Source organism: Bombyx mandarina, chromosome 16 (assembly GCF_030267445.1).
Source record: "Bombyx mandarina strain Sakado chromosome 16, ASM3026744v2".
NCBI lineage: Eukaryota > Metazoa > Arthropoda > Insecta > Lepidoptera > Bombycidae > Bombyx > Bombyx mandarina.
Genome location: NC_143222.1, coordinates 12,363,472 through 12,379,921, shown reverse-complemented (window position 1 = coordinate 12,379,921; position 16,450 = coordinate 12,363,472). Strand labels below are relative to the sequence as shown.

At 36.5% G+C, this 16,450-nt stretch overlaps 1 protein-coding gene across 1 annotated transcript in view; it reads left to right on the top strand.

Annotated features, from left to right (window-relative positions):
* Positions 1 to 573: 573 nt before the first annotated feature.
* The window catches only part of cts (cis, cis-muconate transporter protein), a 49,657-nt gene continuing 33,780 nt past the window's right edge, over positions 574 to 16,450 (top strand). Inside the window, exon 1 of the mRNA XM_028170988.2 lies at positions 574 to 815. The gene's annotated coding sequence lies outside the window, so the exon portion shown is untranslated. The remainder of the gene's footprint in view (positions 816 to 16,450) is intronic.

Below are 16,450 nucleotides of genomic sequence, written 5' to 3'. Positions count from 1 at the left end.
TGAAAGAATGTTTCAAAATCGGGTTTTTTTTTTCTTCCTTTTGAGAGCTTCCGCTGCGTGCGCTGCAGAAACGGTTAAAGGTTCGCTAAAGTAATGTATGACAGAATTGTTCCCCTTTAAAAGATCTAAAAAAATGTCCGTGACAGTATATGTCTACCTGTCCTGGTGAAACTGGAAAGGCCTCCGGGCCACTAGTAATCCTTCAATCATAAAAAAAAAAAAGGTTAGCTCACTATAACGTTATTTATGCTAACCAAATTTGTGCTAAAATTAAGCATTATTTGTGAACTATTCCACGCGCACGAAGTCGCGGACAAAAGCTAATATATGTATATATATATATACAGTAGTAAGTATGAATAATAAGTTTATCAATGCACTTTTTTGTTGTACTGGGTGCAGATACAAATAAATCGCAAGACGTAGGGTAATTTAGTTGATTTACTTACTAATCTAGTCTAAAGCGAGACAGTGTAATCACATCCCTTCAATAAAGTCTAGCGATCTAGTTATGGTTAGTATTTATTTTAGAAGGGCGGACGGGGCTTTCAGTAGCTTTCAAGGTTGGCAAGAAACGAAGCACAATTAGTAGCCGACGCGAAACAAAGCCAGGCGCACGCGCCTACAACGTTACCGCTACAACCTTTTTGGTGACATAGAGGTTGTATAGGTACATGAAAAAAAATATTAAGAAAATTAATTTTTAAATTACAAAGCCAAAGTTCTTTTTTTTACTTATAAAAAAAAAAACGCGCGCTTTTCGTAGTGTTGCTATTATTTAAATTTTCTTATCGACGTCCTAGAAGCACATTGTGGTAAGTTTTTTTTCTTGTTACTACATTATATTCTACACCAAACGATTCTAAATATAAATAAATTTATTGGAAATTGAGAAGAGAAATTATTCCGAAACATCCGTCATCAAATTATTTGGCCATCATCTCTTACGAAGTGTATAATAAACATCAGCTGGAGAACAGAATATTTTTTATGAGTCTACATATTGATTATAGGCAACAGTGAACGAACGTGAAAATTAAACCAAATATACATGTTTGAGGTCATTTCGTATTTCCTTGTTTCATCTTCCAAAACTGGATCAATGGAGCCGCAGTTATGCAACTTGAGCCTCAATTTTCTGTCTCATGCTGCGCCCGAGCTTTCACGTGAGCTCGTGTCTGTCTCACGAGAGTAATAAATCTATATATTAATACGTGAAGCAAAAACTTTGTACCACTTTTTACGAAAATTGCGCGAACGGAGTATGAAATTTCCCACACTTCTATAGAATATACAGAAGTAGTGCAGTATGCTAATATTTTTTTATATTATGCATAAAAATATAAATTATGCATATCATTAAAAAAAACATTACACACAGTACCATATATTTGACACAACACATTTAAACTCTTTGTTTATTGTCAAATTTTTGTTATTCTTTAAAGTCTGTGGTCAAATTGAGAATAAATTAATATGTATTGTTTGTCTTTAATATTATTTATCTATCACGTAGTCTTGACGAAATCTGTGAATAAAGATATATATACAGATAAAATAGTCTTTGACAATACAACCATAATAATGTTCTAACTAATAATTTCAATTATTTACATTCGAATTTCGAATGCTGAGGGACTACTGGTAAAAATTACTATGTGTCGCTTTCCGTGATGTATTGAAGTTAACTTTTACTCATAAGGATTCCATTCAAACTTTATTAAAGGAAATGTCTTAAAAAAAAAACTCCTTGAAAGAAGCTCTTTACCAAGTCGAACAGAATGTCATATCTCTGAAAAAAGATATCAATAGAATTAAAAAGATAATTGCTCGCTATACAAGTGTGTATTGCAAAAAAAAAACTATACCCGATCGTTATAATGAACAAAAATTAAATATGGTTTCAAAAATTAATTAAAAAGACTCCAAGTTAGTGTCGATACATACATTAGTTAGTTCTGTTTAAATGACACCGAGGATGGTAAGTTGGCGTCATTTTTAGCCGTCGCCTAAAAAAATCAGGTTTAATATTCTAACGAAGTCGGAGCCAAAATTTTAAATGCTTGCTTAATAATAAAATAAATAAATAAAATAAAAATAATAAAGCCTATTGATTTCGTGCATTAACAAAAACAATTTAACCATATTGAATTTCAAATCATATTATGCTTCATTATTATTATCTTTCTTTGAAATATTACAGAAAATAGATTAAAAGAAAAAATAAACAATTCGGTTATATGTATCTAATAGAAAAATTGGTATAATCAATTATAACATATTATAGGTAAATTATTATTATTTTTAGGGTATTCGTGTTATTATTTTAATAATAGCCGTGGGTTAATAATACTCGTAGTAATACTAAGAGACAGCATTAGGTTCAAATAAGCCTTAGTTCTTGGATGAACGGTCCCTACAGCCTACAGAGGAGCATAGCGGCAGAATATTTTTTTATTGCTTAGATGGGTGGACGATTTCACAAATCACCTGGTCTTAAGTGGTTACTGGAGCCCATAGACATCTACAACGTAAACGCGCCACCCACCTTGAGATATAGTTTCTAAGGTCTCAGTATAGTTACAATGGCTGCCCCACCCTTCAAACCTAAACGCGTTACTGCTTCACGGCAGAAATAGGCGGGGCGGTGGTACCTACCCGTGCGGACTCACAAGAGGTCCTACCACCAGTAATTTCGCAAATTATAATTTTGCGGGTTTGAGTCAGGAAATCAAAACTACTAAACCCTAAATCACTAAGCCGCCAATCATGGCCCTCCCTGTGGTCCTAACACCAGTACCAAGCGAGGTCGTTGTGAAAGGACAAAGGCGACCTTAGTTACAAATCAATGTCACGCACATTGATAGAATCGATTTAAAAAAATCACACCTTCGATGTCTTAGGTAATTACGCACACACAGAATATGTAATTACGAAGGTTCTCTAGTCCGGCCTTCGGATTATTACGAATAGTCAGTCTTCTTAAACTAAAACTTTAATTTTTCAATCTGGTACATATGAGATCGTCAGCGCAAAAGTGCCCTAGGCTTATCGTATTTAGTACGATGGTAATGAGGTTTGGTAGGTACCACCGCCCCGCCTATTTCTGCCGTGAAGCAGTAATGCGTTTCGGTTTGAAGGGTGGGGTAGCCGTTGTAACTATACTGAGACCTTAGAATTTATATCTCAAGGTGGGTGGTGCATTTACATTGTAGATGTCTATGGGCTCCAGTAACCACTTAACACCAGGTGGGCTGTGAGCGTCCACCCATCTAAGCAATAAAAAATAAAAAAATACTTTTACACTGCTTCGTAAGCAATAATAATACGCGCAAAAATAATGTTTACAATCTCTTATTAATTATAGGTGAAACTGGGGATAGGTCGGTTTTCCATCAATATATATTATGTTTTGAATAAATTGCAATATATAAGCACTAATATAAAAAAATATTGTGGGTTAGGCCAGCCAAGGCCAGAAAAAGACCTATAACTGTAGAAGAAGCTATACGAGAGAAGAGTGCGAGTATAGGGATGACGTATGTCACGGCCTGAATGGAAAAAGGGATCATGCTACGCCGACTCCACATACCTAAAAAAAGGCAAAAAAGGTCCGAAAAATTAATTTTTTTTTTTGTTTAATCATACATTCTACATATAAATCACATAATCAATTCGCTTCTTATTCATTTATGCATGCATTCGTCAATGTTTGCATTTTGATAATTTTGTTTATTTTTATTTGGTCATTTGTTTGGGTCAATAGCATTAGCGTTGTGCGGAGATGAATGGCTTTATGCAAAACAGAAACAAATCTAATCTAAAATACAGGTTTCCAAAGCGTTCTATGAATATTTCATTAAAGAATATATTTTCGAGGACGATATATCGCAAAAACCACATCTTAGATTGGATACCTTCAAAGCAATTTATTTTTTTAATGATGCAGTTAAAGTGCCCCCTATTCTATACAGATGGTGGAATTTCGGCTTAATCTACTTTTCTGTGTGAGGTTTTACGTGAATACCCATCAGAATTCACGCAAAACATAATCAATCGTAATCGCAAAACGTAATCAATTTCAAAATGTTATTTTTCATGCGAGCCCCTTTTAAAACATGACTTTTTCTTGAAAAAATACGAAATCTTGACTCCGTATTTTTTCCTTGCAGACGTCTTGATTAATAAACGAAATGACTGCGATTACACGTGTAAACTTGGTATGTAATGTCATCGAGGTAGCTTGTCGTGAATCCAAGAGAACTAGACCTTCTCAATTCACAAACGCCATTCATATAACAGAAGTAGCTACCGCGGCCCAAAGCCGCCAGCTTGAGGCATGAGCTTTAAATGTAATCAACGGCTTTCGCGCACTTCAAACCGAAACGCATTCCTTTTTTATATTGCTTAGGTAGGTGGACGAGCTCACAGTCTACCTGGCGTTAAGTGGTTACTGGAGCCCATAGACATCCACAACGTAAAATGCACCACCCACCTTGAGATATAAGTTCTAAGGTCTCATTATAGTTTAAAAAACATTAAAAAAAATTAAGATAATCAAACCTTGAACTTCAACCGAAAGTGAAAGGGTTAAGGATAGCATGATGCAATCGTGAATAATTTTATTACATTAATTCAAAATTTTTTTTGCCATTGAAGAATTGTTTTACCGACAGCAATTTGCATTGCATATTAGTGATCCGAAAAGTGAAGCTTGTTTTAAATGACACTGGTATCCGACTTAATTAGAGGCTGATTTTTTTTAATGCCTACTATGAAATGACTTCACAGAGCGCCTTGTCGTTCAGGGCAAAGTGGAAGGCACCAGACCACGTGGAAGGGTGCCCATGCGATGGACCGACCAGATCAAGTCGGCAGTTGGCGGCTGTTTGCATGAGTGTACCAGGCTTACCACAGACCGGGAGGAGTGGCGATTACTCATGAGGCGCATAGCATCTGCCCACAGCTATGATGCTGGATGACAACCACGACCGCTCTGACAAGAGTGATAGGACATACGAATACGAACTATGACAATAATAAAAATGAGCTTTAGCTGTCACCGGTAAACACAGTCAAGGCTACAATAGAAGGATATTTTGCATTGAAAAAGCGGTTATTCTAATTGGACGTAACTCCTTCAAAAATGGGCAAGAGGGTCATACCCAAAGTATGAGTTCAAAGTTGAAATTATGGAGGCAGGTTTTTTATTGTATGAAATCTTTATCAAACGCCTATAAGATACTTCGATTGTTACTTTAGCATAAGCTTACCCTTTTTTTTTTGCATAGACTAATAAACAAGCTAACGGTCCACTTGTTTTAAGTGGTTACCCTACCCACATTGAGACATGAGTTAAGTCTCTGTTCATACGATGGCTGCCCCGCTCATGAGCCGGACCGCATTACTGCTTCGCGATAAGAATGAACAGACTGTTTATATCTACCCGTCCAGGCTCACAGGATGCCCTACCTCCCGTAAAACCTGGGATATATATTTAGTTATGTAACCGCTGTAGGAATCAGGTATAGCCACGTTAAGAAAGATTTAATTCTATTCAATCTTTGGTAAATAGACTTTGTGGCAGTAACACCACAATTCTGCCAATGTCAACTTGACACAAAAACTTTGTATCCCTTTTTAAGAAAATTGCGCGGACGGAGGAGTATGAAATTTTCCGCACTTATAGAGAATATAGAGAAGAAGTGCACAATGTTAATTTTTTTTAAAATAATGCATAAAAGATACATTAAATCAATAAAGAAAACATTACACACACTACATACCATGTATTTGACGCACACACGCATGCATACTATTTATTGTCAAACTTTTGCTCTTGACGTCTGTTGTTAAATTGAGATTAAATATTGTTTGTCTTTGTTAATATTTTTTATAGTGTAGCCTTGGCGAAATTTGTGATTATAGAAGTATAAAATACAATCATAATAGTGTACACACTTACAATTCCAATTAATTATAGTCGAATTTCGACTACTGCGGGACCTCTAGTACAATTAATTTTGCAATAAAGGAGTTTTGTGCGGGACCACTTAGTTTGATTTGCTATCAAGCCATATATGTATATAACTCGATACGAATACAAGGAAGATTTCACGCATTTGTCCAAGGATGCATCAAAACACGTTATGATTATACTAAATAATGTGTCTACCTAAGTATACGAAATGAATTAATTATTACATAATAAACGTATTATGAATTCTTTAACGACGAACAACAGGAATCGTGATCATTTATATGTTAATAATATTACAAATACGTCTATTATGTGAGTCGTCTATTATCAAAGGTGGCAATCTGTGCATTTGGACAAAAAATGTTACTGATATGTCAATACAGATTGATTTGAATATAATCGTCTCCTTCAAAGAATACGGTTCAAAACCTGCATTAAATAAAGGTTAATAGTTAACCTGTTATTTATCTAAGATGTCGTTCCGAAGAGTTTTGTGACTGCCAATGGAATACAAAGTCAATAATTCGTTTTTCTGATTTACCAATATTGTTCAAAAGTCAGATTGCCGGCTTTGATAATAGACGACTCATGTTGAGTAGGTCCGAAGACTACAATAATTATTTCTCTATTTCACATTCGACTATTTTTAAATTAGCTTCGTTCTTTATTGTTACTCAAGAAAGTTAACGCGGTGTATCCATACGTCTTTTTAATTTTACGAGGTGTTTTAAAGCGATTTTAAATTGATCTCTGGTTTGAAGTCCGAGCAGAAACAAAAAGATACAGTACCAACTGCATCTGGCAACATTTTTGCGCCATGCAGATAACCGCAAAGATGGGGCTTGTTAACTGAAATGTTAGAGTCTGTTAGCAAATAAGCCCACAGAGATCATTTCTTTATTTCTTTATTCTTTATTGTACATACAGTTAATACAATATAATAATTGCGAAAAGTTATAAAATGGCGAGTTTAATTCAACAATTGAGTTATCTACCGGCTAACCGTTCTTAAAGAGGGTGAGCTTTACATAGGTGGGTAGAAGAGTACAATCTAATCAATTTACTTATTGATACAATACTCAATAACAATAATAGTAACAATAATAAATAAATAAAAACTTCAGAGGTGTCAAGGGACACCCGGATGGAACGAAGTTCCTTTCGATTAATTAGTGAAGGAATTGTATTTTTTTTTTAAAGTTTTAATAATAAATTACGGCATTATGAAGAAGAAAAAAACAATACTATGAACTAAATTACTATTGTTAAAACGCTATCTCGAGAAACTGTACTCATTACGCGGGCCAATCGGATACGAGCAATGTCACGCGATAAGCGCCTACACGTTGATTGGTCAGAATGACGGATCTAAAAAGTGTCGTGACAACTTTTCGTAAGAATTTTTTCCGTCTAGCCCCCTTTCACAACGCGCAATAAGGAACTTCGTTCCAAAAACACTAATACAAAATAATATATCAGACTATATACTTACATACACGATTACACACATAAATAACATAAACATAATTACCAACGTCTGATTACCGTCGGGATTGAAACAGCGAAATTTGGGCAGGACATGGAGGGAAATGGAGCTAGGATTCTTCATCTCGTGTCGAAATGCTCGCATCACGAGACGAGGGGACCTTAACAGGATTCAGCATAGGCAGTCACTTGCTTGTGCCTCTCACATTGCTGATGTCCATGGGTGACGTTGGCTACCAAGTTTCAGATGGGCTGTATGCTCGTCTAACTAAATCGCGATAAATCATACAAAATTTTAACAATAATAAAAAATAGACAGACTTCAACAAACAAAAATGGAAATATCATTAATATAATCGAAGTACCTACATTTAACTTTAATTAAGAAGAACTTAGGAACTAATTGTTTGAACGCACATGATCACATGAGAAGCACAAGGTTTCAAATAAATAAATATATCATTATTAAGGATGCACCCAGAGATAAGTTCTGAGGTAAAGCACATTAAAAATATATAGCCGAATTGAGGGCTTCCTCCTTTTTATTTATTGCTTGGATGGGTGGATGAACTCTGCCCACCTGGTGTTAAATAGGTACTGGAGCCCATAGACATCTACAACGTAAATGCTGCACCCACCTCGAGACATGAGTTCTTAGGTCTTAATTTTCACAGGCTTTTTTTATCTTTTAATTCTTAGATGGGTGGACGAGTTCACAACCCACCTGGTGTTAAGTGGTTACTGGAGCCCATAAACATCTTCGACGTAAATGCGCCACCCACCTTGAGATATACGTTCTAAGATCTCAGTATAGTGCTACCCCACCCTTCAAACCGAAACGCATTACTGCTTCACAGCAGAAATAGTCAGAGTAGTGCTACCTACCCATCCAGACTCACAAGACGTCCTGCCACCAGTAATCCTCGTTCTTCTTTTGAAGGCGGTTGAAAAGACACTAGACGCCTTATCGTCGGCAAAACTGCCGTCGCTTCTCTTGGTTGAAAGGCTCCGCGTAGATTACATAAGACGGATTATCAATCAGCTAGCTTTCTAAAAAAAAAAATTCGTTCGTCTAACGAATGTAATTACCATTATTTTGAACTCCAAACAAACCTACGTAATACAATGCGAGCATGTAAATTCTCCGGGAAAGAATGCTATTAAACTTTTTTGCGTGTGTGATTTATATTCTTTATTTACGTGTTTACATTTAAAAACATTAATATGATGTTTTTGTGTAGTATCGAACATTAAATTATTTTGTCAGCAATCTTATGTTCTTTTTAAGTAAACAGTAATTAAAACTATTAAAGCAGTTGCACACGCTATTCTGCGTGAACTGGATTTATCTCGAGGTCAAGTTCATATGCTGACAGTCACGGTATCACGGCGTGCCACAGCTTAAACGTAATACAGCTAGTCAGTTCCGCGTCGACCCTGTGTCGATCAAGATTTAGTTAAAAATCACAATTTGTCAATACAATTTTTTGGTTGAAACAAATCAATATGCATCCTCCTCGTAACTCAGCTGATCTTAAATTAAGCTGTAGCACGTCCAAAAATTAGCATGCAGTAGCACGGAAGGATTATTTATTCTCTTACCATTCGAAGAATTGCGAAAATATTATAACTACCGTCTGGAAACCCGTACTAGTATTTGCCACCACCTTATCAGTTTCTCCAACGAAGCAGTAATGCGTTCCGGTTCGAAGTGTGAGGCAGCCGTTGTCCTATAGAGCTGAGACTAAGATAAAATGTCTCAAGATGAGTCCCGGCATTTACGTTTCTGATATGTCTATAGGTTCCGGTAACCGCTTGTCTTTAAGACCTTTTGTGCTAAGTGATAGGTCTGCTTTTATTTTGGAGTCTAGTTTATCGTTACATAGTATACAATAATCCGGTAACAAATCGGTTCTTACCATGACCTTGATTGTGTCAGTGTGCGAATAATCGGGTTATAAACTAATCTGTACTATGACGTCAGCATACGCTTTTTCTGGTAGAACAAAATGACAACCACATTTATAAGTATTAACTAGCTAACCCGGCAGACTTCGTAGTGCCTCAATCGATAAATAAAAGACCGACGGGGGGGACATCAAAGGAAAAACAAAAATGTTATTTTTATTTAATTCCGAGCATTTTTCATATTTATCCACCTTTTAAAGCTTCACTGGACTTCCACAAATAATTCAAGACTAAAATTAGCCAAATCCGTTCAGCCGTTCTCGAGTTTAAGCGAGACTAACGAACAGCAATTCATTTTTATATATATAGATTACGCACCAATATATCATATTCTTTTTCGCGATTCGTAAACATAATTAAAATGAATCTTACGGTTATACTCTAGTTTTTTTATCGTAATTATATTTTTTGCTTCGTTTCTCACCGTTAATTATAGCATAATATCGTTACATTCATCACACCGGATACAGTTTTGTTGGCCTATGATTTTTTTGCTTGTAACCTAACTAGTTGAATTGAACGCCGAATTAGTAAGCCAACTGTGAACTCTCGAGAATAAATTCCAAATGAATATCAGAAAATAGTTCTCAAAATAAGCTTTATATATTATTTTATTTCTTTTATACGTAAAAATCAATTAAGCTTGGTCGGGATGCGGTCGTCTGATATTCTAATATACGTCAATTATTTTAACATTTTCTTTATCGTCAACCTTGACATTTTAATACACAGACGGAAAAATATTATTTTTGTAGCTTTTAGATATAAACGGACATGCTTGATGCAATTTTTAATAAATAATTTTATTTAATTTTTCAAGCAATATTCATAGGTTCCATTTATTTCTTTTAAACAGAAAACCTGGATTATAGCTATTCCTGTTGAAACACATACCCGTGTCTTTTGAATTCAGTGTCGAAAATCCAGCCACCAGTTACAATGAACACTTCCTTTTCTAGACTCGAAATTTAGACGACTTATTACCAAAATTATAGTGTCTCTAGAAAAGTTGCGATTTCACTAAAAATATTAGGTGTTATTGTGTAAACACAATCAAAAAACACTAGTGAGTAAGCAGTAATCACTACTCGCATAACAGCTTTGACAATAACCAATCTATTTAATAAGATTGTACATATTTTACTAAAATTCATAGTTAGGTAACAAATACCATACAAATCCTTTTTAATATAACGAACTACATCATTCAAATTAACGTAAATGAAACATAAAATATCCAATTTTATTTTAATAAAAATACAACAACTTTGAAAGGCAGTTTTGTTCATTAATGTTATTTATTTTAAAGGCCAATGGAAATATACCATCGATTATTTAAATGTCCAATGCTTACATATATAATGTTTAATCCTGCTGCAGATAATACCTATTTCAATAACATTCTCGCACCTAGCTATTTAAGGAAATAAAGAGATTCGTGCATGAAGGAACTACATATTCACGAACTCTGTAGTTATTAACTAACCCTGTAATATCTGAATTAGCAAGACGATCTACAGTATCACGTTTGCATAACAATGTATTTTTGAGTATTGCTTTATTTCCTTAGTTAGCGATTACTTTGTAACTAGCAATGCTAAATACGTCAATTTGAGTAATTTCATTGGAGTAAGGTTAAACATTTGTCGAGTTCACGAAATACATTTTTTTTAATTTGTTTTCAATTATAAACTTTGAATCGGTCATAAATTAACCGCTAACCTAAAAAACTTTGGACTCGTGATGATAACATAGCAGTACTCACGGGGAGTAGTGCTGTCCTGCTCATTTCTGCCGCAAAACATCGCTGCGAAGGCTCGACGAGCTTTTTTACAATATAATTGCTTATATACTTTAAGCTCATGTTCCAAGGCTACGTCCAATCTTTATTTCTTTCTTTTGTTTTATCGACTGCTAAAACTGTTTATCACTCGCATCGCAACTCAACAAGACGTATCTCGTATCTCTCTCAAAACGAGGGTTAAGCCTCAATTGCATAGCATAACGGTCTTCCTAACAAACGGGAGGCGGTAACAGCTTCGCGACAGAAATACAATAGGTCGTGGTACCTACTCATAATTTAACCAATAGTTTATAGAATCGACGAAGACCCAGTTAGTGTGTACTGGTTTTATGGAACCAATCAGTAAGTAAGATGTCAGATTATCTGTTTAAAAAATTACACTTATAAATTAATCACAAAATTCAAAATTAAAAATAATAAATGCAAATTTGGTAAACTCACCGCATTATTTTTACACTATGTTCATTAGGAAGTCAAATCATGTACATTAATATTTATCGGTCGCATATCGTACCGGATTTGCAGTGATGTATGTGTTAATGACGTCTACCCAGCGATACTAGTTTCGTGATCTTGAATTTAATTTTTAGGCGTATAATTCGAATCCTGCGTAATTTTGAAGGTTGGAGCTTGGTAATATTGTATAATGTTGCGACACAATTTTGTTGCTCTTGATATTTACCTAATAACATTATATTATTTTGACCTGTTTTTTTATTAATGACATTTAAAATAGTTCTTTAAAATACCTAATAATTTAATTCAGATATACCAACATAAGCATTGTGAAGTCGTCGTGGCCTAAAGGATAAGACGCCCGGTGTACCCATATCGAGCAGTGCGACGGTACCAGTGTTCAAATCCCGCAGTAATATATCAAACTTTCTAATGAAACACGTGCTTTAACCCGCTGAGTTTCACGCCAGATCTTCTCAGTGGGTCGCGATTCCGATCCAGTAGTAGATTCAGCGAAGCACTGCTCTTACTAGGGCTATTGCTATTGTGAGCAATTCTCGCAGGTTGTACCCGTTAGCTCACTTACCAATCCGCATGAAGTTGGAATAGCAACTTAGACTATCAACCAACGGTTAGGTAGGGGGAAAAATGCTCCCGAATCACTTCCACGTTCAATGGATAACACTGTACAATAAAAATCAAACTCACATACATAAATCACTTAAGAATTGGTAGAAGGAGCAGTACAGCGAAGGAGCTGCAGTCCCACCCCATAAATGAACTATCAAATTATGCGCAAAAGGTTTGCCCCTAGTCCAGAGTAGTTAAGGATCCTATCCACAGCATTTGCCACTAGTCTGTATGCACAAAGGACCAGTCACGATGCCCGTCATCATCATCATCATCATCTCAGACTGTCTACTGTCCACTGCTGAACATAGGCCTCTCTAACTGATGTCCAGTGCGGCCGGTCCGTTGCCACCTGCATCCCACGTGACCCAACAATTTTCACCAGGTCGTCCGTCCATCTGGTAGGTGGCCGTCCCACACTGCGTTTGCCAGTACGTGGTCTCCATTCGAGGATATTTCTGCCCCATCGGCCGTCCGATCTTCGCGCTATGTGACCTGCTCACTGCCACTTCAGCTTGCTAATCCTACGGGCTATGTCAGCAACTTTGGTTCTTTTACGGATCTCCTCATTACTGATTCGATCAGAATAGAGAAATACTAAGCATAGCCCTCTCCATAGCTCGCTACGAGACACTAAACTTCCTAAAAAGATCCCTTGTCAAGCACCACGTCTCGGAACCGTAAGTCATCACTGGCCACATGCATTTCCGTCCAGCCCGTCAGCCCGTCATCAGCTCACACATTATGAACCAGAAGTCACATGGTTGACTGCTTTCACAATTAAAGTTACACAAGACAATGAATGACTTCCTCGTACAGGGAGGTCACACGGCAGCTTGACTTTACGAATGTGTCAACTTCTAAAATTATAGTCATTACACACACATCACACATTTGACTATTTCACACATCTGAAACAAGGCTGAGTTTTCGACGACAGTTCCGTTGCTCTGTGTGCTTAGTGCGAGTTTATTAACGTTCTCGATAGCGTAAAAGTTAACTCAAAATCTGTATGCAGTTGGAGCAGCACCCCTTTTTTTTTTTATTTTTTTTTTTTTTTTTAGCGGCAAACGGTCTAACTCCATTTAAATTTGAGTTAGCTTTAACGCTATCCAGAACGTTAAAAACTCGCAATTAGGACACTGGTATCTTTGAGATTAGCGTGCATGGTATACTTATAGTATTAAGCGCAGTCGCCCCTCTAGTCCCAGGATCGATATCCAAATGGGATTCAGACAAAGACTACTTTACTGGTGGTAGGACCTCTTGTGAGTCCGCGCGGGTAGGTACCACCACCCTGCCTATTTCTGCCGTGAAGCAGTAATGCGTTTCGGTTTGAAGGGTTAGACAGCCGTTGTAACTATACTGAGATCTTAGAACTTATATCTCAAGGTGGATGGCGCATTTACGTTGTAGATGTCTATGGGCTCCAGTAACTCCACTTAACACCAGGTGGGATGTGAGATCGTCCACCAATCTAAGAAAGAAAAAAAAAGGCAACAGGTTTGGATGAGGCCCGCTCACGAATCGTCCATAAAGAATGCATTAACCTTAAACTATTGAAAATGAATCTGTTAAACTTTATGTATTTTTTTTTCTTTCAGGATAACAAAGCAAATAATGTAAATAAGCATTGCAAAGATTAATTAACGATTACTTTTAACAAAGGAACTCGAGCTTGTTAATTAAAAACCTGATTGTTCATACAAATATTAATGCATGCTAAATACGTAAACAATAAGCATAGAGGAACAACAGTGAGTTCAATTTATAGTGTTTTTTTTTATTGCTTAGGTGAGTGTACGAGCTCACAGCCCACCTGGTGTTAAGTGGTTACTGGAGCCCATAGACATCCGCAGCGTATATGCGCCACCCACCTTGAGATATACGTTCTAAGGTCTCAGTATAGTTACGACGGCTGCCCCACCCTTCAAACCGAAACGCATTACTGCTTCACGGCAGAAATAGGTGGGGTGGTGGTACCTACCCGTGCGGACTCACAAGAGGTCCTACCACCAGTGATTACGCAAATTATAATTTTGTGGGTTTGATTTTTATTACACGATGTTATTCCTTCACCGTGGAAGTCAATCGTGAACATTTATTGAGTAGGTACGTATTTCATTAGAAAAATTGGTACCCGCCTGCGGGATTCGAACACCGTCGCATCGCATCTTTTAGGCCACGACGACTTCGAGACTAGTGTCTAGTTTATTTTTTGTTTAAGGGTAAGTACATACGTGAGCACTGTAACAGATTCTGTAATATAAACTTGAACTTATTTATGAATGGGATACCAGTTTAGAAAAGGTTTTTGTTAATCCTCGCAATTGCTATGGGAAGATTGTTGATGACGTTATTCAGTCGATACCAAATGGACCTCATAGTGAACAACGGTACGGTTAATACTTAAAGGATTATATGGATTTCAAGCCGCTTCTTAAGTTTAAATCATAATGATGTTTTTTTTTCCATTGCTTTTGAAATAAGGAATTATTTTATAATTGTATAAAGGGGTTCAGTTCTTGACTCGAAAAATTAATTTTAGTTAAATTTTAATGTTTGCCTATCGATTTATTTGCCTGTTGTTGATGTCCATAACTGCTTCCAATCAGGTGAACTATACGCTCCTTCCAACGATAATAAAAAATAAAATTACAGTTTTTCTAAACGTACATAGTACTTAAAATACTTTAAGTGCTCAATAAAATTTTAATGCAGTGAAGTGTGACTGAAAATTAATTGGACTGTGACCGATTCTAATGTTTGTCGTGAATTGTAAAAAAATAATGGATATGCCATCAATATAATGGTTCTACTGTTTAATTTCAAATCACATTATCGATTTATTTATTCCATCATTAATTACGTTGTATCAGACACTTGAAGGTTTTTTTTTATTTGTGCCGCAGCTTCTCACGCGAGTTATCATTTCTAGGTATTGAGAATAATCACAGTATAGGTATTTTTATAATTTGCGTAATTACTGGTGGTAGGACCTCTTGTGAGTCCGCGCGGGTAGGTACCATCGCCCTGCTTATTTCTGCCGTGAAGCAGTAATGCGTTTCGGTTTGAAGGGCGGGGCAGCCGTTGTAACTATACTTGAAACCTTAGAACTTATATCTCAAGGTGGGTGGCGCATTTACGTTGTAGATGTCTATGGGCTCCGGCAACCACTTAACACCAGGTGGGCTGTGAGCTCGTCCACCCATCTAAGCAATAAAAAAAAGGATAGTTAAGCTATAGTTTTTTTTTAATGAAGAAAGGATCATTGGTAGCCTGAAGGCCTTTCAAGTTTCACCAGGACAGGTGGGCAAGCAAAATCTAAATCAGGAGAGGTGGGATTTGCTAAGAGCTCCCTAAGCGCCTCAAAAGGAGGCTAACAGCTCAAGAGCAATTGCCTCGCGAATGAATCTACTAGCGGATCGAAATCGCGACCCGCCGAGAAGATCCGACGAGAAGCTCAGCAGGTTAGGTTGCATGTCGAACTCTTTATTGAAGTCGACGAGTACAGTTACCGGGGTCCCTAAGCCTGCTCCTATTGTTAGAGCTGAAGGTGCAATAAGGTTAATCGGTCTGATATATCCATAAGGAAATGTTGAGCTATAGTCCCACCAAACGTTATTTATGTGTCGTCTTCTTGTACTTTTCTCATATTCCCATGGAGTATTTTCGTCCTTACCTATCCCATCAATAATAATTTCAATACATGATGTTTTATTTGATCATGTGTATCAACAAATCGCATTTACCTTTTGTTCGTATCCATCATATTTGTATACTAACAGTCTCCCACAACTCAACAAGGCATTGATTACACAACACCAAGCACTTACAATGTCTAGCTTGATTTATATCTAGAACCTAGACAGAGTTGGTCACGACATTCGCCAGTTTAATATTCAACAGCTGTGTTAGTAATCTCCATTAAGAGATAATCAAAAAAATAATTTTAAATTGTGATACCTTTTTGTTAAACGGATTTAATTGGAGGGATTTTTTTTTGTTATTGGTTATTTCACTGGCGTAAATGAATCAAACGACAATACGTGTCGCTTGATTGTGATTGATCATTACGGTTCATGAGATTAGCGATTTCAGAGGTGTGGCCAAGCCGTTGTCTAAAG